Source organism: Papio anubis, chromosome 19 (genome assembly GCF_008728515.1).
Source record: "Papio anubis isolate 15944 chromosome 19, Panubis1.0, whole genome shotgun sequence".
Lineage (NCBI taxonomy): Eukaryota > Metazoa > Chordata > Mammalia > Primates > Cercopithecidae > Papio > Papio anubis.
The window spans coordinates 3933511-3961261 of NC_044994.1; the positions used below are offsets into that span (position 1 = coordinate 3933511).

Below are 27751 nucleotides of genomic sequence, written 5' to 3' on the forward strand. Positions count from 1 at the left end.
GCAAAAAGAAAAATATGGCTCTTTTTGCCTGACCCTGCAGGTAGTCAGACCTTATGGTTGTCTTGCCTTGTTCCCTAAAAATCACTGTTATTCTGTTCTTTTTCAAGGTGCACTGATTTCATATGGTTCAAACACACGTTTTACAATCAATTTGTACAGTTAACACAATTATCACAGTGGTCCTGAGGTGACGTACATCCTCAGCTTATGAAGACAACAGGATTAAGAGATTAAAGTAAGACAGGCATAGGAAATTATAAAAGTATTATTTGGGAACTGATAAATGTCCATGAAATCTTCACAATTTATGTTCCTCTACCGCGGCTCCAGTCGTTCCCTCTGTTCGGGGTCCCTTACTTCCCACAACAAATAATGCCATTTTCAGACTAACAGTCTCAAGAAATTTATTTTCCCAATAATTTACAATCTCAATAATATACTTTCTCAATAATTCCTACAAAAACAAGGTAGGAAGACTTGATTGAGATTCAACCCTAGAATGCAGCAAAGGGAAGTCCCCATAAAAGCAAATCTGTGATCAACTAATCCACAGTGAAGCATGACGAAGAAGAGTTCCAAGGAATGATGGAAATCAGATACATCTGACCACGTGGAAAACAACAATAAGACATGTTAAAGAGTCACTGGAGCTTTGGGGATAAATCTGTCATAAGAATAGGCTGGGATGGTGGCTCACACTGCTAATCCCAGCACTTTGGGAGGCCAAAGAGAGAGGACTGCTTGAGCCCAGGAGTTTGAGACCAGCCTGAGCAACGTAGCAAGACCCCTATCTCTACAAAAGATTTAATTAGCTGGGCATGGTGGCACCTGCCTGTGGTTCCAGCAACTTGGGAGGCTGAGGTGGGAGGACTGCTTGAATCCAGGAGATAGAGGCTGTGGTGAGCCATGACCTCACCACTACGTTCCATCCTGGGCAACAGATCAAGACCCTATCTGAAAACAAACAAACAAAACAGTAAACAAAGCAAATAAAAATAAGAAACAACCATCAACTCTAAGAGAAAGAAAAGTTAGATGAGAAAAAGAATCTGTAGTCCACTGTTTAGTATTATACAATATTTATCTAGTTATCATGATAACACTAATACTGACTGAATCAAACACTGTGAAGTGGTCATTTTGGAGGACTGAAGGCAGGCAACTGGGGCAAGGGTATAAGAAACCTAAACCCTCATCTGTCGTAATACCTAGTTAATAGATAATGTCAAAAACTGGCATCTCAAGAAATAGCAGTTTTTTATGAGAAAAAAGGAAACAAATAGCAAAAGAAACACATAAAAGAAAAAAAAAAAAAAACTAAGACTGAGAGAGGTGCAAGGATGAGGCAGGGAACAGTGTTTTCCTTTTTAAGTCATTTATTACTGTGTTGGGGGCTGCACCCCCAGGACTGGTGATTTGCTAGAAGGATTCACATAACTCAGCATATAGTTTGCACTCACAGCTAAGATCTATCATAGAGAAAGAATAGAAAACAAGAGCAAAGGAAGAGGCACATAGGGTGAAGTCCAGAGGAAATCAGACACCAGCTTCCTAGGTCCTCTCCAGCTTCCTAGGGTCCTCTTCTAGTGTGTAACGCTGGACAGGTTCAATCTCTCCAGCAACAGTTAACATGTGTGAAGTGTAGTCTACCAGCAGCTCATTAGATATGGGGAGCACATTCTCTTTTTTACATTTATAAGCTGAAATGGGACAGAAATAATCCTTCAGACTGAGCAGATAAAGTTTAAAAGATTTTATATCAACAGTGAAATTCTTCACATGATAACATGTTTGAGGTTTATGACCAGGACCCATTAAATGCAAACTATTCACATATACAGGCTCAAAAATAATTTCTCATACACATTCCACAGAGCAATTATTATCCAATTTAGTAGCTGTATAATTAATCCTTTCATATCTATTAACTTTGTTTAGGCTTGTATTTTAATCAAGATTTTACTCTTTATTTGGGTTATTTTCTGTACCCTTCTTCTATACCATGAGACTTAATCTTTATTTTAGCTTCTGCCCTACTCACATGCTTCAGACAAGATATGCAGGTATAATCAGTTTAGAAAATGTGAAATTCTCAAATGCATTATAATGAATATGAATGTACGAATGCCCTTTTCATGCTGATAACAACTCTTAAAGGATTAATGGACCAGGTGCAGTAGCTAGCGCCTATAATCCTAACACTTTGGGAGGCCAAGGCGGAAGAACTGCTTGAGCCCAGGAATTCAAGATCAGCCTTGGCAACACAATGAAACCCTGTCTCTACAGAAAATAAAAAATTAGCCAAGCGTGGGCCAGGCACGGTGGTAATCCCAGCACTTTGGAAGGCCGAGACGGAAAGATCACGAGGTCAAGAGATCAAGACCATCCTGGCCAACATGGCGAAACCCCATCTCTACTAAAAATATAAAAATTAGCCAGGCGTGGTGGCAGGTGCCTGTAGTCCCAGCCACCTGTGAGGCTGAGGCAGGAGAATCACTTGAACCTGGGAGACAGAGGTTGCAGTGAAATGAGATCACTCCACTGCATTCCAGCCTGGTGACAGAGCGAGACTCCATCTCAAAAAAAAAAAAAAAAAAAAATTAGCTGAGTGTGGTGGCATGTGTCTATAGTCCCAACTACTCAGGAGGCTGAGGCAGAAGAATTACTTGAGCCCAGAAGGTCGAGGGCCACAGTGAGCTATGATGGCACCAGCCTGGGCAACAGCACAAGACCCTGTCTGAAAAAAAAAAAAAAAAAACAACTGAAGTTTTTAAAAGGGATAATGACAAGAAAGTAGAAAAATTAACAAATTATTTCCACCTGGATGGTAGAGCTTACTGCACACCTAGGCTGTATGGTGTGGCCTACTGCTCCTAGGCTACAAACCTGGACAGCATGTAACTGTACTGAACACTGTCAGCAACTGTAACACACTGGTATCTAAACATACCTCCACACAGAAAAAAGTACAGTTATGTTATTATAATCTTATGCAACCACCTCTGTATATGCAGTCTACCTTTGACTGAAACATTATGTGACATATAACTGTACATATATTAAGTATCAGAGGGAAAAACCCACTTTGGACTCTTGCCTTTATTATTATTATTTTTTGAGACGGAGTCTCACTCTGTCACCCAGGCTGGAGAGCAGTGGTGTGATCTCAGCTCACTACAACCTCCGCCTCCTGGGTTCAAGCAATTCTCCTGCCTCAGACACCCGAGTAGTTGGGATTACAGGTGCCTGCTACCACGCCTGGCTAATTGTTGTATTTTTAGTAGAGATGGGGTTTCACTATGTTGGCCAGGCGGGTCTCGAACTCCTGACCTCAGGTGATCCACCCACCTAGGCCTCCGAAAGTGCTGGGATTACAGGAGTGAGACACTGTGCACGGCCTCAAGTAAATCTTAAATTAGAACTTAACTGGGGTGATGGGGGGACCAACATATTTATTTAATAAAAATAAAATTCACACATTGGTTACAAAAAGACCTGGATAATAGTATTTAGCCAAGATTCCCAAAGAGTGCACTGAAGCACCCAGGGGCACCGCAAGCAAACTCAGAGGAGAGTTTTGGGACATCTTAAATTTGAGGGAAACAGCAATACTGGACATCTTTCAGAAACAGCACAAAACACTAGCTAAAAGTAGTTCAGTTTCAACATTAGATAGCACTGCTTTCCTCTTGACAATATATCTTGTGAAACTGAGTTTTCTGGGGTCATGTGACGAAAAAAGAAAAGTGCCATGTAAAAATCATCATGGAACAAGAAATGAGGGTAGTGATGTCCAATATAACTGCAAGGTATTACAAGTTGTACACTGTCCTATAGGCACACACGAATCATTAGTAATTTTACTTATGTAGGAGTGAAATAAAAATATTATTTCCTCTTTCAACTTACATGTATAATTTTTTCAAACAGCTGTTAACTTGTTGTGATACTGTGATCTAGTAAGAAATATGGGCATGCTGGCTCATGCCTGTAATACCAGACGGGGGACTGCTTGAGGCCAGGAGTTTGAGGCCAGCCTGGGCAACATAGCAAAACCATGTCGCTATTTTAAAAATCTTAAAAATTAAAAAATTAAAAAATCCTTTGTAATAGACCAGTAATAGTAAGTAAAGTGTTCACCTGGTTCTATGAGCCATTCATGCAAGTTCTCAAACCTGAAGAGGGGGTCTTGGGAATGTCCAATTTGGAGCCAAATTGGATATGGTTGTGGGTAACCTGGGGACCCACTACTTGTGATTGATATCTAAAGTGGGGGACAGTCTTGTAAGACTGAGCCCTTAACCTGTGGGGTCTGCATTAATTTCAGATTAGTGCAGCGCCAGCATTAAGTTAAGCTGTAGAATACCTAGTGTCTGCCAAGAACTGGATCACTGTTTGATATGGGAAATCCCTGCACCCTTCTGGTGTAAGAGTGCTGTGAGACAGTAGAGAAAAACTGTTTTTCTCTTTTTAGTTGTTGAGATGTAAATACATATTAAGTTGTATGAACCTACAACATAATAAAGGAAACTTTTAAGTGTTCCTGTTAAGTAGATTTGAGCTCTAGGAACAGAATATGCACAAGATAAGACAGATACATCAGTCACAAAAGAAAGTAGTAAATCACGAAAGATGCTTGGAATTGAAAGGACTCAGAAGTCCTTGAATAAGCTCCCACTGGCCAAAGATGGGACAATATGATTACCGATAAAATTAACAACTGCAATGAGCTAAAATGCATCAATTATATTTAAATCCATGAGTGCATAATTATACTAAAAGATAAAAATGCATTGGTCACCTTTGGAGAATCCAGAGGAACACCTCATTTTTTGAATAGCTGATTAATAAAGTTGGGGAGAAATGGAGCATTTATCCTAAATCTGCTAAGTGACGTATTAATGCTGCCAAGTTTATCTTTATCAAAATCTTACGGCTAGTCAGTAAAGAAGAAATGAAAGAATATTGGAGGCCAAGCGCGGTGGCTCACGCCTGTAATCCCAACACTTTGGGAGGTCGAAGCAGGCAGACTGCTTGAGTCCAGGAGTTTGGGACCAGTCTGGGCAACATGGCGAAGCCCTGTCTCGATCAAAAATGCAAAAACTTAACTGGACATGGTGGTGTGCACCTGTGATCCCAGCTACTCGGGAGGCAGAGGTGGGCAGATCACTTGAGCCCAGAAGGTCGAGAATGCAGTGAACTGAGATCATACCACTGTACTCCAGCCTGGGTGACAGACTCTATCTCAAAAAAAAAAAAAGAATATTACAATTATCAACAAGGAGTTAAACTCTATAAAATACTTTAAGAGATTTATTCTGAGCCAGATGCAAGGACCACTGCTACTCGAAAGGGGTCCCAAACCAGATCCCAAGAGAAAGTTCTTGGCTCTCGCACAAAAATGAATTCAGGGTGAGTCCATAGTGCAAAATGAAAGCACGTTTATTAAAATGAATTCAGGGTGAGTCCATAGTGCAAAATGAAAGCACGTTTATCACGTTTATCAAGAAAGTAAAGGAATAAAGAATGGCTACTCCACAGGCATAGCAGCAGCCTGGGCTGCTGTACTAAGGGGACTTATTTCTTGATTATATGCTAAACAAGGGGTGGATTATTCATGAGTTTTCCACGAAAGGGGTGGGCATTTCCCAGAATTTGAGGATTCCTCCTCCTTTTAGACCACATGGGGTAACTTCCTGACATTGGCATGGCATTTGTAAACTGTCATAGCACTGATGGGAGTGTCTTTTAGCATACTAATGTATCATAATTAGCATATAATGAGTAGCCAGGACGACCAGGGATTACTTCCGTTGACATCCTGATTTTGGTGGGATATGGCTGGCTTCTTTACCACGACCAGTTTTATAACCTGTATCTTGTGTCGACCTCCTGTCTCATCCCGTGACTTAGAATGCCTAACCTCCTGGGAATGCAACCCAGTAGGTCTCAGCCTCATTTTACCTAAGCCCCTATTCAAGATAGAGATGTTCTGGTTCAAACACCTCTGACACTATGACTCATGACACAGCCCCAGGAGGTCCTGAGAAATGTGCCCAAGGTGGCTGTTTTACAGCTTGATTTTATATATTTCAGGGCGACAGAAGTTAAAGGCAGACATCAATCAATACGTGTAAAGTGTACGCTGGTTCGGTTGAAAATAAAGGACAACTTGAAGCCAGGGCTTCCAGGTCATAGGTGGATTCAAAGATTATCTGACTGGCAATTGGTTGAAAGAGTTGTTATTACCTAAAGATCTAGACTCAATAGAAAGGAGCATCTGGGTTAAGATAAGGGGTTGTGGAGACCAAGATTTCTATCATGCAGATGAAACCTCAGGTCGCAGGTTTCAGAGCTCTTAACAGACCTAAAAAGGTGCCAGACTCTAGTTAATTTGCTCCTGGATCAGGGAAAAGATCTGCAAAGGAAAGGAGATTCTCTAGAGAATGCAGATTTTCCCCACAAGAGACAGCTTTGCAGGGCCATTTCAAAATATGTCTAATAAATATATTTTGAGGTGAAATACCTTGATTTCTTTCAGGGCCTGCCATCTGTCATGTGATGCTATACTAGAGTCAGATTGGAATTTGGTATCTTATTGCTACAAAGTCTGTTTTGTCAGTCTTAAGATCTCTGTTTTCACGCGAATGCCACTCAGTTATGTCTGAATTCCGAGGGGAGGAAGGTATAATGACGCATGCCCAACCTCCCATTCCCTTCATGGCCTGAACTACTTTTTCAGGTTTAGATTGGAACTCCCTTAACCTAGACAGGGGTCCATCAGTCAGTTGGGGGACTTAGAATTTTATTTTTGGTTTACACCACTTTATAGACAAATAAAAATGGATACTGGCAATGATCATCAACAGTTGCTAGTAACACCAAAAAAAGAGATCAAGAGATAAAAGAGCAGAGCTCCTTGATGGATGCACACCCTATCCCTGAAAAATAAACAAATAAAACAATCTGATTATGTAGAAAAACAGTTTTTTCTTGGCTCTCATACCATGATGTGTAGGGGTTTACTCCGCACACCAAGCAAGCAATCAACACTGCAGCGGACACCAGCTGGGTGTTCTCCAATTCAATTCTGACACCATCCATAGCATCAGATGCCACAGGTTGACAGCTCAGTCCCCAAGGCTGCCCACCTCCAAATTCTGATGCCAATTGCAAGTCCTAGGCTGTTTTACCTGTGCTTCCGCCAGAGGTTTTGAACCAGAGCAACTCCATCTCGAATAGGGGCTGGGTAAAATAAGGCTGAGACTGACTGGGATGCATTCTCAGGAGATTAGGCATCCTTACAGGATGAGATAGGAGGTCAACACAAGATATGGGTCACAAAGACCTTGCAGATAAAACAGGATGTGGTAAAGAAGCTGGCCAAATCCCACCGAAACCAAGATGGCGATGAACATGACCTCTGCTGGTCCTCACTGCTCACTATATTCTAATTATAATGCATTAGCATGCTAAAAGACACTTCTACCAGCACCATGACAGTTTACAAACGCCATGGCAACATCAGGAAGTTACCCTATATGGTCTAAAAGGGGGATGAACCCTCAGTTCCAGGAATTACCCACCCCTTTTCCGGAAAATTCACGAATAATCTACCCCTTTTTGAGCATAGAATCAGGAAATAACTATAAGTATATTCAGTCGAGCAGCCCATGCCGCTGCTCTGCCTATGGAGTAGCAATTCGCTTGTTTCTTTACTTTCTTAATAAACTAATGCTTTCACTTTATGGACTCTCCTCAAATTCCTTCTTGTGTGAGGTCCAAGAACCCTATCCTTGGTTCTGGATCAGGACAGCTTTCCAGTAACACTTCTGATAGGACCAGCTATAAATCAGGGTTCCCATCACCCCTACCTTGGGTTTGATTAATTTGCTAGAGCAGCTCACAGAACCTAGGGAAAGACTTAGGTTTACACTTATGTTCAATTTATTATAAAGGATACACAAAGGGTATAGATGAAGAGATGCACAGGGCAAGGCATGTAGGAAGGAGTGTAGTGCTTCCGTGTCCTCTCTGGCTACACTAACCTCCAGGAACTTCTACCTGTTCTGTCAAAAAGCTCTCGCAACCCCATCTTCTTAAATTTTTGATGGAAACTTCATTGGATAGGCATGTTGAAGCATGGACAATCATGCAGAAATGCAACTGAACAAAAAGGGTATAATCTAATAATCTAATACTAATAGACCAAGTGGGGAAACCCGGTAAGGCCTATCTTGTTCAGATTCTTCTTGGCCTCTCTGTGCAGCATTCCTTCCTCCATGGTATGGGACAAGATCCATTCTGAAATGGGGGTCTTATGACCTAAAATCAGACAATGTAAGTCAGAGAATTTCTTTATGGCCAGCTCCAGGACAGAAAGCTGGGGGAAGATTAGAGCATGTTTTTAGTTTCTATGGCCTGCCTTGGGGAGAAAAACAAGCAAGTAAACAAAGACCAGGAGAAGGCCAGAGAGAAAGGTGTCTTCTGAGGCCTACTTCTGAGATCTAAAGTACTCCAACATCATAACAAAAGACTGTCTTTCACCTTTATTGCTCAGAAGTTGTTTCAAAGCTTCTTCAGGAACCAAAGACAAAAGGCAAAATACTTTAACAAAAGATATGCTTATTATTTAAGTCACTTAAGAAATAGCATGGGCTACGGGGAGTTACGAGCCAGGAATTCTGGATGAAAACATATATGGACAGATAGATAAATAGATCTATATATCTCATGATATCACACAGATCAAACTGCAAAATCTACAGGATATACAATTTAGTTTCTTTAGTTAATGCTCTGGAAAAAAAAAAAAGAGAGAGTGAACATAAAAATTAAGAGTCCTAAGACTGAAAGAATGAAAAGACAAGCCACACTGAAATCAAATACTTATAGAAAATATATCCAATAAAGTACTATTACCCAAAAATATACACAGAACTCTTTAGGCTGGGTGCGGTGGCTCATGCCTGTAATTCCAGCACTTTGGGAAGCCAAGGCAGGCGGATCACCTGAGGTCAGGAATTCGAGACCAGCCTGGCCAACATGAAACCCCTGTCTCTACTAAAAATACAAAAATTAGCCAGGTGTGGTGGCAGGCACCTGTAGTCCCAGCTACTCGGGAGGCTGAGGCAGAAGAATCGCTTGAACCTGGGAGGCAGAGGTTGCAGTGAGCCGAGATAGTGCCATTGCACTCCAGCCTGGGGGACAAGAGCGAGACTTTGTCACACACACACAAAAAAACAAAACAAAAAAAACACCTCTTTAAACAATAAGAAAACAATTCAATTTTTTAAATAGGCAAAAGACCTGAACAGACACCTCACCGAAGATATGCAAACGGCAAATAAGCACATGAGAAGATGCTCAGCACGACATGTCACTGGAGAACTACAAATTAAAACAATGTGATACTACCACATACCATTATTATGGCAAAATCCAAAACACTACCACCACCAAATGCTGGCAAGGATGTACAGCAACAGGAACTCTTATCCATAGCTGATGGGAATGCAATATGGCACAGTCACTTTGGAAGACAGCGTGGCAGTTTCTTACAAAACTAAACATACGCTTCCTATATGATCCATCAATAGCACTCCTTGGTATTATTTACCCAAGTGAATTGAGAACTTATGTACATGCAAAAACCTGCACATAGATGTTTATAGCAGGTATATTTATAAATCCCCCCAAAAAAGGCAGCAATGGATAAACTGTGGTACATCAAGATAATGGAATTATTATTTAGTGCTAAAAAGAGATGAGCTATCAAGTCATGAAAAGATACAGAAGAAATGTAAACACATATTACTAAGTAAAAGAAGTTGAGCACAGTGGCTGACAACTGCAATCCCAGCACTTTTGGAGGTCAAGGTGGGCAGACTGCTTAAGTACAGCAGTCAGAGAACAGCCTGGGCAACATGGCAAAACCCCATCTCTACCCAAAAAAAAAGAAAAAATTAACTGGGTGTGGTGGTGCACACCTCTAGTCCCAGCTACTTGGGAGGCTGAGATGGGAGTATCACCTGAGCCTAGCAGGTAGAGGCTCAGCAGTGAGCTGAGATCACAGCACTTCACCCCAACCTGCGCGACAAAGTGAGACCCTGTCTCAAATTAAAAAGGCCATATGACATTCTGCAAAAAGCAAAACTACAGAGATAGTAAAAAGATTAATAGCAGTCAGGATTTAGGGAGGAGGAAGAAATGAACAGGTGGAACACAGAAGATTATCAGGGCAGTGAAACTACTCTGTATTGGTACTTTAGTGGTGGATACATGTTCATTATTCATTCGTCTAAACACATGGAATGTACAACATACCAGGAGTGAACTGTAACACAAACGCAGCTCTAAAAAAACAAAGTCTATTTTTGTAATTTTAATAAAGTCTATGTTTATAATTTTCTTCAAAAAAATTTCCTAAAAATGAGATTGAGGGAAAAATTACCTTAAATTATTAACATTAACTACTGATACAGAACAACAAGTAGGTCTAATATCACCCACGACAGTTAGAGAAAATCCTCAGCTGACAATTCTAAGTAGAAGTTTCCTTAATAGGTGATGTCTAAACATTTAAATGTAGAGAGCTGCTCAAAAGTTATAAAGTGGCCAATTATCTTGGTTAAGTAAGAACCACCACCCCATGAAGATTTCAGTTAAGGTGTACTGGTTCGTTTTTATGCTGCTGATAAAGACATACCTGAAGTTGGGAACAAAAAGAGGTTTAATTGGACTTACAGTTCCACATGGCTGGGGAAGCCTCAGAATTATGGTGGGAGGCTAACAGCTCTTTTTACATGGTAGTGGCAAGAGAAAACGAGGAAGAAGCCAAAGTGGAAATCCCTGATAAACCCATCAGATCTCATGAGACTTATTCACTGTCACGAGAATAGCATGGGAAAGACGGGCTCCCATGACTCAATTACCTCCCTCTGGGTCTCTCCTTTTCAAAACACGTGGGAATTCTGGAAGATACAATTCAAGATGAGGTTTGGATGGGGACACAGCCAAACCATATCACAAGGTAACATTTTAGAGAAAAGAAATAGAAAATAGGAATAAAATTACTATCTGGATGTAAAGGTACTGCATAAGAATTAACAGCAGCTCACATTTGTAATCCCAGCACTTTGGGAGGCCGGGGTGGGAGGATCACTTGAGGCCAGGAGTTGGAGACCAGCCTAGCCAACATGGTGAAACCCCATCTCTACTAAAAATAGAAAAAATTTGCTGGGCATGATGATGCACACCTGTAATCACAGCGACTCAAGAGGCTGGGGCATGAGAATCACTTGAACCCAGGAGGCTGAGGTAGCAGTTAGCCAAGATCATGCTGCTGCACTCCAGGTGACAGAGGGAGACTCTGCTTAAAAAAAAAAAAAAAAAGAATTAACAACAGCTGCTGCCTTATTTCCTGCAATTAAATAAAATCTGGAGACAGAAGTAAAATACTAATCTTAAGCAGGCAAAACAGGCCAAAAGTCAAGATTTGGGATTACAATGTCACACAGTAACTAAACTCTTTACCTACATAGTGAATTATTTTGATTAAAGAAAAGCAGAAAGTAAAAGCACCATTTACTAAATTATGATAACAAACAAAAGTTCAAATTAAGTTGTTAAAAGTAACAATCATTATTTGTTTAAAAAATGTTTATACACACACACACACACACACACACACACTCCACACACACACATTAGCAGACTGTTCCTGTCTTGTAACTTATATTCTATAACTCGTTATCATCATGTAAAACTATTCTATCATTTAGACCAAAAGGAAAGAAATTATGCTTTTATGGCTTCAGTTGACTACAAAAAATTTTTATACAATCATAATGCTTCTAAGACATTAATTTGAAAAGTAACCTGAGGAATATTTGAAGAAGCAAACTCTAATGTTGTAATATTTTTGTTTTTCCTTAAAATGCTAAACTTTGTTGAAAAACTTAGAATTTTACCCACTGCCTTTCAATTGTTGTTACCTCAGTAGTGGTAACAAAATGGACGTAGTAAGCTTTTCTTCAGCTTTATATCTGCAATTTCTTTTCTCATAATTCTCTCAAGCAGAAAGTCTAAGTTCTTGATTCATATTCCTATTTTGAAGCCAGGCACAGTGGCTCACACCTGTAATTCCAGAACTTTGGGAGGCCGAGGCAGGCAGATTGCCTGAGGTCAGGAGTTCGAGACCAGCCTAAATGGTGAAACCCTGTCTCTACTAAAAATACAAAAATTAGCCAGGTGTAGTAGTGCATGGCTCTAGTCCCAGCTACTCGGGAGGCTGAGGCAGGAGAATTGCTTCAACCCAGGAGGTGGAGGTTGCAGTGAGACAAGATCACACCACTGCATTCCAGCCTGCACGACAGAGCAAGACTCCAGCTCAAAAAAACCAAAAAAATTAAATAAAAAAAAATCATATTTCTACTTTGGAAGGAAACACTGAAAACTGCTAATGTCCTACTTCAATTTTTGCATTTTCCTTAAAAATCTTTCTTCCCTCATCCCCCCCTCAATCCTCCTTATTTCTCAATAATAGTTCCTTATTATACATTTTTCTGATGGCACCTATACTGGCAGACTATGAAAAGTCAATACATATAAAAAAGCTTATAAGGAAAGTTCTAGTCACACAATAACAGTTTTATAACTGACAAGTATACCTCATTTTTAAACATCGGCAACGGTATACAGTTTTATTTTCAACCTATCACAATACCTGGTTCTCAATTTTTAGTGCTTCTGAACTAATTTAACCTTCACTTGTTGATGGACTGCCACGGTTCAACACATCATGGTGCCAACTCTAGAAGCAATTCCAAATGACTTCTGCCAGTATTTTTGTTTTCAATAACATTTTATACAAAAGCTTCATAAAATAATTATATAAACTTTCAAGGCGATCAGTTTGAAAAACTTCCCTCAAATATAAAGAAACAGGCTCAGTGCCTGTTATACAGTAAGTGTCAGCAAATATTGATTCCCTTCCTGTATGTATTACTTCCTCATGACTGTTTAGAATAGAATATTTACATGTTCACACATACTACTTGCATGTATATAAAACATCTCTGAAAGAATATACAAGGAAGTACTAAGTTTTTATCCCTTCAAAGAGATCTCAGCTGAGAAAAGGGTAAAGGGGGAGAGACAGTTTAACCTTTATGTACCATGGGTATTATCTTTTTGAAAATAAACTAAATTTTAAATGTTTTTAACTAAAAAGATAATCATATTATTTATATCTCATCCAGATGCCTATTCATCTGTAAAGAAACTAGGAAATACAGCAATGGAGTCAAAATGTCCAATTTCATCAAAAAGTTACACATATGCAAAGAAAACAAGAAGGAATGAGCCACTTAAAAAAAAAAAAAAAAAAAAAGGAATCACAGAAACTGTTCCAGGCCAGGCACGGTGGCTCACGCCTGTAATCCCAGAACTTTGGGACGCCAAGACGGCAAAGTTGCTTGAACCTGGGAGGCGGAGGTTGCAGTGAGCCAAGATTGCACCACTGGATTCCAGCCTGGGCTACAGAGCAAAACTCTGCCTCACAAAAAAAGGGAAAAAAAGAAACTGTCCCTAAGGATGCCCAGACACTGACTGGACTTACCACATAAGAACTTTAAATCAACTATTTTAAGTATGTTCTAAAGCTAAAAGAAACCATGTCTTAAAAACTGAAGGAAAGCAAGAGAACTTGGTTTCACCAAAAAGAGAGTATCAATAAAGAGAATTTTTTAAAAAATCTAATAGAAATTATGGAATTGAAAAGTACAATAACTGAGATGGAAAATTCACTAGAAGGGCTCAATAGCTTATTTGGGCAGGCAGAACAAAGAATCAGTGAACATACAGAATCCCTTAAACAGAACCTAAGAGAGATATGGGAGGCTGAGGCAGGCAGATCACTTGAGCCCAGGAGTTCAAGACCAGCCTGAGCAACATGGCAAAATCCCATCTCTACAAAAAATACAAAAAAAAAAAAATCAACTGGGTGTCATCTCAGCTACTCAGAAGGCTGAGGTGGGTCACTTAGGCCCATGAGGTGGAGGTTGCAGTGAGCTGAGATCACACACCACTGCACTCCAGCCTGGGCAACAGAGTGATTAGACTCTGTCTCAAAAAAAAAAAAAAAAAAAGAAGAAGAAAGAGAAAAATTAAGACATTCCTAGATTAAGAAAAACTGACAGAACTCACTGCTAGTAGACCTACCCTATTAAAAAAATATGCTAAAGGGAGTCCATCATGCTGATATGAAATAACACTAACTAGACGACACTCAAATCCACATGAATAAAGAACACTGGTAAAGGTAATTAGAGTCAGGCATGATGGCTCACGCCTATAATCCCAACAGTGTGGGGGGCCAAGGTGGATCACTTGAGCCCAGGAGGTCAAGGCTACAGTGAGCCATGATCATGCCACTGCACTCCAGCCTAGGCAACAGAGCAAGACCTTGTCTAAAAAAAAAAAAAAAAAAAAAAAGTATGTAGGTAAATATTAAAGAGTGTATAAATGTATTTTGTTTGTATTTCTTTTTTTCTCCTATCTGAGTTAAATAACTGCATAAAGCAATAATTGTAAATCAGTGTTGATGAGCATACAATGTATAAAGATGTAATTGTGGCAGTAACAGCATAAAGGGGGTATGACTACATAGGAGTAAAGTTTTCTACACTATTAAAATTACGTTGATATTAATCTGAACTAGATAGTTATAAATTAAGATATTAATTGTAATCCCAGGTCAACTACTATGAACATATATAACATATGAAACATAAAGGAATTAAAATGATACAATGAAAAGTATTTAACACAAAAGGAGGCAGCAATGGAAGAACTGAGGAACAAAAAAAATATCAAAAACAAATAGCAATATGGCAGAAGTTCTTTCTTATCAGTAATATGTAAATAAATAAAACTCCTCAATTAAAAGATAGTTATTGGCAGACACATTTAAAAACCAAGATGCAATTGTAGACTGTCTATAGAGACTTTAGATTCGAAGACAGAAATAAGCTGAAAGTAAAAGGATAGAAAGATATTCCAGGCTGGGCACAGAAGCTCACACCTGTAATCCCAGCACTTTGGGGGACCGAGGCGGGCGGATTATGAGGTCAAGAGATGGAGACCATCCTGGCCAACATGGTGAAACCCTGTCTCTACTAAAAATACAAAAATTAGCTGGGCATGGTGGCACGTGCCTGTAGTCCCAGCTACTCAGGAGACTGAGGCAGGAGAATTGCTTGAACCCGGGAAGTGGAGATTATAGTGAGCCGAGATCGTGCAGCTGCACTCCAGCCTGGCGACAGAGCAAGACTCCGTTTAAAAAGGAAAAAAGAAAGAAAAAGATATTCCACGCAAACAGTAACCAAAAGGAAGCCAGAAAGTCTATGTTAGGCTGGGTGCAGTGGCTCACATCGGTAATCCCAGCACTTTGGGAGACTGAGGCAGGTGGATCACCTGAGGTCAGGAGTTTGAGACCAGCCTGGCCAACATGGCAAAACTCTGTCTCTACTAAAAATATAAAAATCAGCCAGGCATGGTGGCGCATGCCTGTAGTCCCAGCTACTACGGGGGCTGAAGCTGGAGGATCGCTTGAACCTGGGAGGCAGGGTTGTGGTGAGCCGAGATCGTGCCACTGCACTCCAGCGTGGGCAACAGAGTGAGACTCCATCTCAAAAAAAGATAAAAATAAAAGAAAGTCTATGCTAATACCAAACAATATAGACTCTCTCTTAAATATTATATAATGATAAATAGGTAAATCCATCAACAAGATACAACAATTGTAAACATATATTGCACATAACAACAGAGCCTCCAAAAGATACAAAACAAAAACTGACAGAATTGAGAAGCGAAAGAGGCAGTTCAATGATAAACGGAGACTCCAATACTTCCTTTTCAATAATGGATAGACTAGAGAGAAGATCAACAATGAAAAAGAAGACTTGAACAACACTATAAACCAACTAGACCTATCAGACAACTATAGAACACCCCACCCAAAGACAGTGTAATACAAATCCATCTCAAGTGCACATGGAACAGTCTCAGGACAGACCGTATGTTAGGGAATAAAACATGCCTCAATAAACTGTAAAAGACTAAAATCATACAAAGTACGTTCTCTGATCACAACGAAATGAAACTGAAAATCAGTAACAGACAAAATATTGAAAACTTCAAAAACATGTAGATAATTAAGCAACACATTTGACAAACACTCAACAAGGTACTCAACAAACTAGGAACAGAAGGAACATCCTTAAACCAATACAGGGTATCAATGAAAAACCCACAGCTGCTAGGCATGATGGCTCATGCTATAATCCCAGCATTTTGAGAGGCTGAAGCAGAAGCTTGAGCCCAGGAGCTCGAGACCAGACTGGGCAACATAGCGAGACCCTGTCTCTATAAAGTATACAAAAATTAGCCAGGCATAGTGGCTCATGCCTATAGTCCCAGCTACTCAGAAGGCTGAAGTGGGAGTATCACAGGAGCCTGGGAGGTCAAGGCTGCAGTGAGCCATAATTGCACCACTGCACTCCAGCCTGGGTGACAGAATGAGACCGTGTCTCAAAAAAAAGAAAGAAAAATCCACAGTTAACATTATACTAAATGGTAAAAGACTGGAAGCTTTCCTCCTAAGATAAGGAACAAGACAGGGAAGTCTGTTATTGTCACTTTCACTTAGCATTGTATGGGAAGTTCTAGCCTGGGCAATTAGGAAGGAAAAATAAATAAATAAAAGATAACCATATAGGAAAAGAAGATGTAAAACTATCTCTATTTACAGACAGCATGATCTTATACACAAAACTCAAAAAAATACACTAGAAAACTATGGGAACTAATAAGGAGTTCAGCAAAGTCACACGATATAAGGTGACAGAAAATAAATTGTATATCTAAACACTAGGCAATAAACATTGTGAAAAACAAATCTAAAAAACAATTTCATTTGCAACAGCATCCAAAAAAATAAATAGAAATAAATTTAACCAGGGAAGTGAAAGACTTGACACTGATAACTACAAACATTGCGCAAGAAATTAAAGACAAACTAAGTAACTGAAAAGACATCCCATGTTAATGGATTGGAAGACTTAATATTTTTAAAACAGAAATACTACCCAAAGTGTTTTACAAATTCAATGCAATCTCTATTAAAATTCCAATGACTTTTTTTACAGAGATGGATCCTCAGTTTCATAAGGAATTGCAAGGGACCCTGAATAGCCAACAAATATTGGAAACAGCAAAGTCGAAGAATTCACACATTTCAATTTCAAAATGTACTACACAGCTACAGTAATCAAAATAGCACATGGTGCCTGGCATAAGGATAGCTATATCAACCAACAGAATCAAACCAAGAGTCCAGGGGGAAAAACCCAGACATTTGTGGTCAACTGATTTTTCAACAAGGATGTCAGGACCACTCAATCAGGAAATAATGATCTCTTCAACACATGAAGATGGGACAACTAGATTACCATATGCAAAAAAGTGGACCCCCTCTGGCAGGGCACAGAGGCTCACGCCTGTAATCCCAGCACTTTGGGAGGCCAAGGTGGCTGGATCACTTGAGGCCAGGAGTTCGAGACCAGCCTGGCCAATGTGGTGAAATCCCCTCTCTACTAAAAATACAAAAATTGGCTGGGCGTGGTAGCACACGCCTGTAATCCCAGCTACTCAGCAGGCCGAAGCATGAGAATCGCTTGAACCTGGGAGGCGGAGGTTGCAGCAACCTGAGATTGTGCCACTGCACTCCAGCCTGAGCGACAGAGATTTTGTCTCAAAAAAAAAAAAAAAAGGTGGACCCCTATCTCACACCATATAAAAATATGGACCAACAACTGAATATAAGAACTAAAACCATAGAACTCTTAGAAGAAAGTATGGAGTAAATCTTCATTCCTTGGATTTGGCAATGTAGATATGACACCAAAAGCCTGTGTAACAAACAAAAAAAAAACCAGATAAATTATACCGTAAAATTTAAACTTTTAATGCTTCACAAGGATATTATCAAGAAAGTGAAAAGACAACCCAGAAAACAGAAGTATTTGTAAATCATACATCCGATAAGCATTTAGTAACCAAACATACAAAGAACTATTTCAATAACAAACAATACAATTTAAAAATGGACAAAGGACTTCAGTAGATATTTCTACAAAGTGAATATACAAATGGCCAATGAGCACATGAAAAGATGTTCAACATCTTAGCCACCAGGAAAATGAAAATCTAACCCCCAACATAACACCACTTCACATCAAGATAGCTAAAATTTTAAAAAGCAAATGGCAAGTATTGGCAAAGATGTAGAGAAATTGAAGAATTGGATTATAAAATGGTGCAGTCGCTTTGGGAAATAATTTGGCAGTTCCTTAAACTGTTAAACAAGAGTTACCACATGAGCTGTTTTCTGTCAACACTTCTGACACCACATGTGGAAGTGTTTTTCCATACCAATACAGTTTTCCAACTTTCCAGACACCAACTGAGTGCCCTATAATTCAATTCTGACACTAACTGCCCAGAGTTTATGTCAGACTCCACAGGCGCAGTTCCACAAGACTACCTTCACTTCAGTCACCTGCCATAAGCTGCACACTGCCACCTGTACTTCTGACCAAATAGCTATAAATTGGGGTTCCCACAACCCCCTCCTCATGTTCAATAATTTGCAAGAATGGCTCACTAAAACTCAGGGGAACACTTTACTTATGCCTATCAGTTTATTATAAAGGATAAAAATAAACAACCAAATCAAAAGGCACAAGGGTGAGGCTGAGATGGGTTCCAAGTATAAGAGTTTCTGTCCCATGGAGTTGAAGCAACACCTTCCCAGCATAAGGATGCATTCACCAACCCAGAATCTCTCTGAAACCCACTGTTTAGAAGATTTTATGGAGGTCCCATGGTAACTGAACTCAAAACCCAATCCTCACTACCACCACCTCACCCATCCAGGGGTGGGAATGCAAGTTCCAGCTCTCTAATCCACATAGTTGGTTCTTCTGGTAACCAGCTTCCATCCTGAACTTGTCTAGGGGCCTACCAAGAATCACTTTATTAGCATAAATTCAGATGTGACTGAAAGAGACTTATTACAAATACCAAAATATGCTCTATTACCTCTACTACTCAGGAAGTTCCAAGGATCTTTGAAGTTCTGGGCTAGGAACCAGAGACAAAGACCAAATATATATTTCTTATTGTATAATATCACACCCAGTAATTCTGCTCCTCAGCATATACACAAGAGAAATGAAAACATATGCCCACACAAAAACTTGTACATGAATATTCACACCAGCATTATTCACAATAGTCAAAAAGGAGAAACAACTTAGATGTTCAACTAATAAATGGATAAATGAAATGTGGTATACCCAGATAGAGAGTACTGTTTGCAATAAAAAATATGAAGTACTAATATATCCTACAATATGGATGAACCTTGAAAACATTAAGTGAGGGAAAGCAGTTGCAAAAGATCACATGTATGGTTTCCTTTATATGAAATATCCAGAATATCTGAAATATCAAGAGATACAGAAGGAGATTAATGAGGGCAGGGGAAATAGTGAGTGACTACTGCTAATGGGAAGCAGGTTTTTTGGGGAAGTAATGAAAATGTCCTAAAATTGACTGTGGTGATGGCTGTACAACTCTGTATATACAGACTGTCCCCAACATACAATGTTTCACCTTGGGATTTTTCAGCCTTACAATGGTATCCATATAATCATTCTGTTTTTCACTTTCAGTATTCAATAAATTAGATGAGATATTCCACACTTTATTATAGAATAAACTTTGCGTTAGAGAATTTTGTAGGTTAATGTAAGTGTTCTGAGAATGTTTACAGTAGGCGAGGCTAAGCTATGATGTTAGGTGCATTAAATGCATTTTCCACTTACAATATTTTCAAATTGCTATGGGTTTATCAGGATGTAACTGTGTCAGAAGTAGAGAAGCATCTGCAGTAAAAACCAATGAGGCTGGGCGTGGTGGCTCATGCCTGTAAGCCCAGCACTTTGGGAAGCCAAGAGAGGTGGATCACTTGAGCCCAGGAGTTTGAGACCAGCCTGGGCAATATGGCAAAACCCTGTCTCTACAAAAAAATACAAAAAATACAAAACCCTGTCTCTACAAAAAAAAAAAAAAAAAAATGGTGGCACACACCTGTAGTCCCAGCTACTCAGGAGGCTGAAGTGGGAGGATCATCTGAGCCTGGGAAGTCAAGCTGTGATGAGCTGTGGCTGCACCACTGCACTCGGCATGGGCAACAGAGTATGACTCTGTCTCAAAAAAAAAAAAAAAAAAAATTAAGTCACACAGACCAATGAATAAATACATGCCTACATTACCAATGAATTGTACAATTAAAAGGGGTGAATTTTATGGGTACATTAATTATATTTCAACAAAGCTGTTTTAAAAAAGAAAAGCAGGTTCAAGTCTTTGCCAGGTTAACAATCTCTCTCAACCCTTTACCACCCTCTGCTACCACCTCTTTCTATTATCCCCTTCATGGCAAAAATTGATTTATGTAAATAATCTACATATGCTTTTCCACTCTCTAACCTCAACTTCTCAACTCAATGAAACCTACTTCCTCCCCCAACCATTCTATCAAAACTGTTCTCACATAAGTTATCAAATTGAATAACCTCCTCAATATCAAATCAGTAGACTCTTAATAACGTGTTTCGCTCAACTTTTCAAAGCATTTAAAGTATGGTTTTCCTTTTTTTTAGGCCAGGGTCCCACTCTGTCACCCATGCTGCAATGCAGTGGCACAATCACAGCTCACTGCAGCCTCAACCTCCCACGATCAAGGGATCATCCCACCTCAGCCTCCTGGGTAGCTGGGACCACAGGTGTGCACCACCAGAGTCAGCTAATTGTTTTTAATTTTTTTGCAGAGACGCTAGTCTCCCTATGTTGTCCAGGCTGGTCTCAAACTCTTTTGCTCAAGCAATCCTTCCATCTCAGCTTCCCAAAGTGCTGGGATGACAGGCATGAGCCACTGTGCCTGAGGTTTTCCTTTTTTAAAAAAAAATATTAATTTATATTTTTTCTTGAGAGTTGATTGTAAAGTATAACTTCCTTTAAAAATGATCCCAGCCCAATGCAATGGCTCACACCTGTAATCCTAGCACTTGGGAGGCCAAGGCAGGCAGATCACTTGAGCCCAGGAGTTCAAGACCAGCCTGGGGAACATGGTAAAACCCCATTCCTACCAAAAATACAAAAATTAGCCAGGTGTGGTGGTATGTGCCTGCAGTCCCAGCTGCTTGAGAGGCTGAGGTAGGAGGATGGCTTGAGCCCGGGAGGTGGAGGTTGTAGTGAGTTGTGATGGTGCCAGATCCCATTTTGGCTTCTATGACATTTTCTCATTATTTCTCTACATCTCCAAACACTTAGGAATTTCCTTTTCCAGCTCTTCTTCTATCTAGCTTTAAAAGTTCTCCACGGCCTATTTCCAGAACTATTTTATGTCAACAAACTCTTCGTATTTGGTATTATCTAAATCAAAGAATTCAGATACCACTCATAACATAGCCTGTTATATTGTACTCCAAATCCACACTCACAATTCCAAAGCAGATGATTCCACCTGGATGTTTCACAGATAACTTCCACTCAATATGTTCAGAAGCTAAAATACTACTTCTCCTCCAATATGCTTCTCTTCCTGAATTCCCTGTCTCAGTATATTTTACCATTGTCTATTCAATCACCCAAGTTAAAATCCAAGTCATCTTATTCTACTATTTTCCCCTCACTCCCCATACCCAACTGTTGCTGAATCCTATGAATTCTACTTTCTAAATATTTCTATTTCCCTCCTCCTCCATATCCCCTCTAACACTGCCTAAGTTTGGACCCTTATTTCTCACTTCGATTACTGCAAAAACCTCCTAAATAGTCTTTCTACATCCATTCTTACCTTCTCTCCATCCCCTCTCAAATGCTTACTCTACAATTCCAGAATGATCTTTCTAAAATAAAAATGTTGGCCGGAACGGTGGCTCACACTTGTAATCCCAGCACTTTGGGAGGCCGAGGCGGGTGGATTGCCTGAGCTCAAAGTTTAAGAACAGCCTGGGCAACATAGCAAAACCCCATCTCTACCAAAAAAAAGAAAAAAAAACTAGCCAGGTGTGGTGGCCTTCACCTGTGGTCCCAGCTACTCGTGAAGCTGAGGTGGGAGGATCGCTGGAGCCCGGGAAGTCGAGGCTGCAGTGAGCCATGATGGAGGGCGGTGAGTGCCACTTCATTTCAGCCTGGGTGGCACAGTGAGACTTTATCTCAAAAAAGTAAAAAAAAAAAAAAAATCATATAATGTCTCCTTTTTCATTAAAATACACAAACCCTATTATTATCTACAGGAAGAAATAGTAAGGTCCTTGGAATGGCATGCAATACTTTTGAGGATCTGTGCAACTTCATCTTCTGCTACTTATCACCACAACTAATGCTACAGCTACAGAAAACAACTTCCCATTCTCTTCCATATTCTGTGCTGACTGCACCCCTGGCCCGCGCCTTTCCACCTGCTGCGCCCCAGGACACCCCGGCTGCGGGCGCCACCAGGGAGCTGCTCGCCCTGACCGAGGCCGGTAGCACACCCTTCTGCGCCTGAGGCAGGCGAGCCCCTAGCTCAGGAGGAAACCCGCGCTCAGGCGGATGGCGCCGACTCTTTTTTTACTGAGTTTCCATTGGAAGACTAGCCCAGCTACCGCGAAGCCGCCAACCCACCGCAGCGGGGGCTTCTGAACTCGACTCCTGGGATCATGGACAGCACGGGGCTGCCACACCGGGGCCTCCACCACCTGGGCCTGAGCCCCGCCGGGCCATTCCCAAACTTGGGACGCGGAAGGAGAGGCTCTCGGAGCAGAAGAGGCCATCCTGAAGCACAAAGTTTACGTCAAAAGTTTACATGGAGAAGGCGGTTCCGCTCTGAAGCCTGGTCTGCTGTCCTTTTGGGCGGTGTTGGTTGTGAAGCCTCCTGGGCCTGTTGGTCCTCCCATTTCATCCTCAGGACATAATGCTCACCAACACTACTTGCACTGAGTTGACACTCTTGTACTCTTGACTCCATATGTTTTTAAAAATGTATGTTCACACCAATAATCGCTTACTTCAGAGGTTAATACAACAAAACCAATAAAACCGAGTGACGGTGTTTGTATTGGAAAAAAAGTGTTCCATGTTCCTTCTCACCTACGTTTCTGTCCACCTTTCCCTCTAAAAGTTCCTTCCCCACCCCTGCCCCAGCCCCGCAATTTCTGCATCAGTCATGACTAAGCCTTATTTAAGCTTAAGGACATAAAATATACAGTACCTAATGCAGTGCCTGACCTATATAGCAGAGGGTTAAAAATGGGCTTAGCTGGCTTAGGTCTCTTCTTTGTCCTCTCAATGACTCCTATTTGCTTATAAGATAAAATTGTAATGACTTTGATGGTCTGCAAGATCCATAATTTGGTCTCTGCCTATCTCCCCAGTTTCAGGTCTTGCCACCACCCTGTATTACACTTGCTATTTTTGCAGATGCTATTCTGTAATTTTAGACTCCCATGCTTTTTCTCACACTGCTCCTACCTAAATGCCCATTCTTTCTATGCCTGTACACTTCTTATTTTCATCACCTTCTACATAGTTTTTCTTCCTTACAGTTTCCCTCTTCTTCAGCTCTCCTTTTCTTCACTTTAAGAAACTGGCCACTATCTCCTTAAGAAACTGACCACTATCTCCTTTGTACACCCACTGTACCTGCATACGTTCTTCAATCAAAACAATCTTGTACTAGTCGACAGTGAAAGAAAGAGATAAGGTTCAACTCCCCTGAAGGCAGGAACATTGCCGTGTGTATCTTTAAGTCCTCTTCACCTGGTCGCAGTACTTTCTACATAGTAATTCCTGTATTCTAAATAATCTGTATTTTTCCTTGTATCCTCTTATATAAACTAACATAAGTTTCTATCAGGGATCTTTCAAAACAGAAATAATATTCTTTTGGGTTAATTCTGGGCCCGATCTCTTCTTGCCAAGCAAACAACTATGCAAATATAACTGTGCAAATTAAGGTTATTATGCACTTTCTGATAACACTTTCCTATTCTAAATTAGGGGAGAAATAGTCCCGATAAGATCTATAATTAGAAACAATATTTTGAAGAGATAGGAAACTAAGTTGTATTACATTGTATTACATTGTTTCGAGATACCTTGTTTAAAGAGTTACTTCTCAAAAGCTACTGTTGGGCGGGTGCGGTGGCGCACGCCTGTAATCCCAGCGCTTTGGCAGGCCTTAGGCGGGTAGATCACCTGAGGTCGGGAGTTCAAGACCAGCCTGACCAACATGGAGAAAATCTGTCTCTACTAAAAATATAAAATTAGCCAGGCGTGATGGTGCATGCCTGTAATCCCCTCGGGAGGCTGAGGCTGCAGAATCGTTTGAACCTGGGAGGCGGAGGTTGTGATGAGCTGAGATCATGCCATTGCACTCCAACCTGGGTAACAAGAGCGAAACTCCGTCTCAAAAAATAAAAAATAAAAAACAATGCTACTGTTAGCTAATCTACTCCACTTGGATCCACCAGATACTTTGAATGAGAAGTGGGAACCACTCTACTGACCTTCCTACCCCTACTACTGCCACTCCAGCTTAACAGTATTTACCTTCACAAAGACAGAAAGGGGTTATCAAATCACCAAAATAACTCTAAAAACAGAAAGTGAGGTGATCTTTCTTACTCACAGTCCCACTTACTCATTTGGAAGTGCCAAGCACCAAAACAAACCTTATCACATATTCAGTATTTCGTGAGTAACTGCCAAGTATGATGGAATACTCCCCAAAGTACTGCAGCCTTAGGACACGACCACTCCACTACATAAAAAATTCAGCGAAAGCTTTTCTGACAAGGCTGGATGGTGCACTAACTCAACGGCCAAACGGCTGCACTTCCTGTACATGCACGTTCAAAACACCTCGAACTAACATGCTAGGGACCTTGAAGAACTGTACTAGGCCTTGCTCAAGAGGAAGGCTTTGTAATACTGAATCCCAAAAGTTGAAGCAGCAGAATTACTTCAGGAAAGACGCAGGTGTGAAATATTCCGTAAAACCTGTTTCACTCTCACAACGATCAGGTTTTTAAAAAAGAGGGAGAAAACTGACCTCAATTAAGAGCATTTTGGCAACACACATATGTGAACATGAGTTGTGAAAAGAAATCTCAACTCCATCCAGATCTGTCCGTCCATTCCCACGGAAACCTGAAGGAAGGACCGCAGCACCAAAGGCGCCCACTGCTCAGTGCCAGCGGCGGGCGACACCAGGAGCCTGTCCTGGTCCCCCGGGTAAGCCCCGGAGCCTGGCCACTATGCCGGGCACGATCCAACCGTGAGGGCTGGATCCCCTCACCTCTGTCCAGGCGCCCCCCAAGAGCTTCCCCGAGGCCTGGGGACTCCTAACTCTCCACGCCCGGCCCCCGAGAGCACCACAAACGCGGACGCCACGAAGGGAGGCCCGTCGGCCAGTGGGAGGGACGCACGGCCAGGGGGGCGAAAACTGGAGCGAAGGTTTCCCGGGAGAAACCGACGAGGGGGCAGCCACGCCCCCCGCCCCCAACTTCAAACCCGAGGGCTGCGAGCACCGAGCCCCACACGCTGCCTGACAGACGCAGGCGCGAGGCCGGCGCGGGAGAGGGCTCCTCGGGCACTCCAGGGGCATCGCCGCGACCCTCGCACGCGACCGCTCCCTGGGACTGACCTGTGCCTGCCGCCGCGCGACCGCCCGCCCCGCCGCAGCCTCCGCCTCCTCGCGCTCACTCTGCCGCCGCAGCCACCGGAGCCGCCTCCTGCGCTGCGCCCCAGGCCGGCCTCGGGCGCCCCATTCCCACCCCGCCCAGCCTCCGCCTGTTTACAATGATTGGGACGGAACAAGACGAGCCGGTCCAGCGCGCACGCGCATTCCCTCCTCCCGCCGCAGCCGGCTTCCCGGATCCTCCTCTCCGCTCAGACGGTTGAAGCCGTCAAGGGCAGGCGCCCTGTGCTCTCGCGCGGGTCGTGCTGGGAGGCGTAGTTCCCGAGGCCCCGGCATCCAACCAGCCAGAAGGCCTTTTGCCAAGGAAGCAAACTACAACACCCAGGAGGCACCGCGCCTCCTTCGTCCCCAGGCTCGCTGAGGAGACTAAAGAAGAGCGCGAGAGAAAGCGCCGAGCGCCAGTGCTCTGCAGGCGCCTGCGCAGTCGCTGGCCTTGCGGGATGCGGGGACGGACACTTACCCCGGTGTGGTGCTGGCGAAGGTGTCTTGTGGGCATGTCGTGCAACGGCCCCGAGGATGGAGAGAGCTTCCCTCTCCACGCTCTGGCCAGCCTGCGCCTCAGCTCCCGAAGTTGGGAACTTTCCTTGCGCCAGCGTGCTTTCGTCGTTCCAACCAGTTAAACCGGCCTGGGGGCCGCCCGGCCTGCCCCTGGGTGGGGCTGCTGCCCCGCCTTCGACTGGGTGTGGGGTTGGAGGAAGGAGCGCCGTAGGCCTGTAGGGAGAGGCGGGAATAAACCTCTGTCGGGAACCTCCACGGAATTCCTGAAGCGGGTGTGGGCTTCTGCGGAGCTCCAGCGCGCCCCCGGCTCAGCAGTTACCGAGCAGCCCAGCCCGTGTTTGGCTGGCAGTAGAGATAACTGAATATCTTCGAGAAGCCTTTCACCCAGGCTTGTTGAGTTGCTCTGCTAATGTATAGCGAAGGCTGTCTTCGTTTTTTCTGAAATGTGGCAGTTTATTAGGGGAGAGGTGGGACTTGGAATAGACGACCCTTCCCTGTCCCTGGCATTCCTACGTGCAGCACTCTCTGTGGCTCTTCGTTGCCCATTTAGATTGGCAGCTGCTATCCATCTTGCTCTCTGCTCCCACATCAGCTTTCCTCACAGCGGGCGGTAAATCTGTCTCTAGTACTCTGCGCTTCCTACCCAGTAAAGTTCAACCCCTGGGGCCTTACATTCATTTAGGGGCCTCCCACAAGTGGATACGGCATGGTCTGACATAGCCATTGGTCTTTGACTTTCGGAAAAGCCTTCTCATGGCCCCTTTCGCAATACAACAGTCTTCTCTGACCAGTGGGTTGGGCAGGTGAGCATGGCAGTGACAATTCTTTGCCTGTGACAGCACTGATTCGGCCAAGGGACAGGCATTGATCCACGCTGGGCCTTATGGAGGCCTTGCCTGAAATGGACGCAGGAGGGGAGCAGAGGGAGCTTTCTACTGAGGCAATTGCTGATGGACGTGTTTCTTGCAACCGAGTGGCCTAGCCAAACGTGAGGGTGGGAAAGAGAAGAAAGGGGAAACGGAAAAGGAGAAAGAGCTGGCAGAATGTAGAGCATGGTTTCATTTGGAGGCATGGTTTGTGCAGCTTTTTAAGTGCTGTGAGCATGTGAGCCTAAGTAAGTGAGCCCATTGATTCATTGATTTATTATTTGGAGCCAATGTGTGTGGATATAGAATATATTTGTTGGCTGCCACCTGAGCATTTATTCCTCCCATTTAAGCCAGGCAACGTAACCATTCCCTCTAGCAGCAGAGATGGTCACAAGCCCAGTCAGAAACAATGAACCCACAAAGACTTGGGCTGGAGCTTCCAGTAAACAGTAGCTTCCTTGCTTCTCTAGCATGGTGTAAGTATATGACGCCTGGAAATGTGGCA

At 42.2% G+C, this 27751-nt stretch overlaps 1 protein-coding gene across 3 annotated transcripts in view; it reads right to left on the reverse strand.

The window, feature by feature from the left end:
• The window catches only part of RALBP1 (ralA binding protein 1), a 62205-nt gene extending 35698 nt beyond the window's left edge, over positions 1-26507 (reverse strand). Inside the window, exon 1 of one of the 3 annotated variants that reach the window (XM_003914157.5) lies at positions 26340-26507. The gene's annotated coding sequence lies outside the window, so the exon portion shown is untranslated. Of the gene's footprint in view, positions 1-25231; positions 25392-25825; positions 26018-26339 lie in introns of those variants that run through there. The other 2 variants (XM_017951531.2, XM_009192382.3) reach the window with 2 other exon arrangements.
• Positions 26508-27751: the final 1244 nt, after the last annotated feature.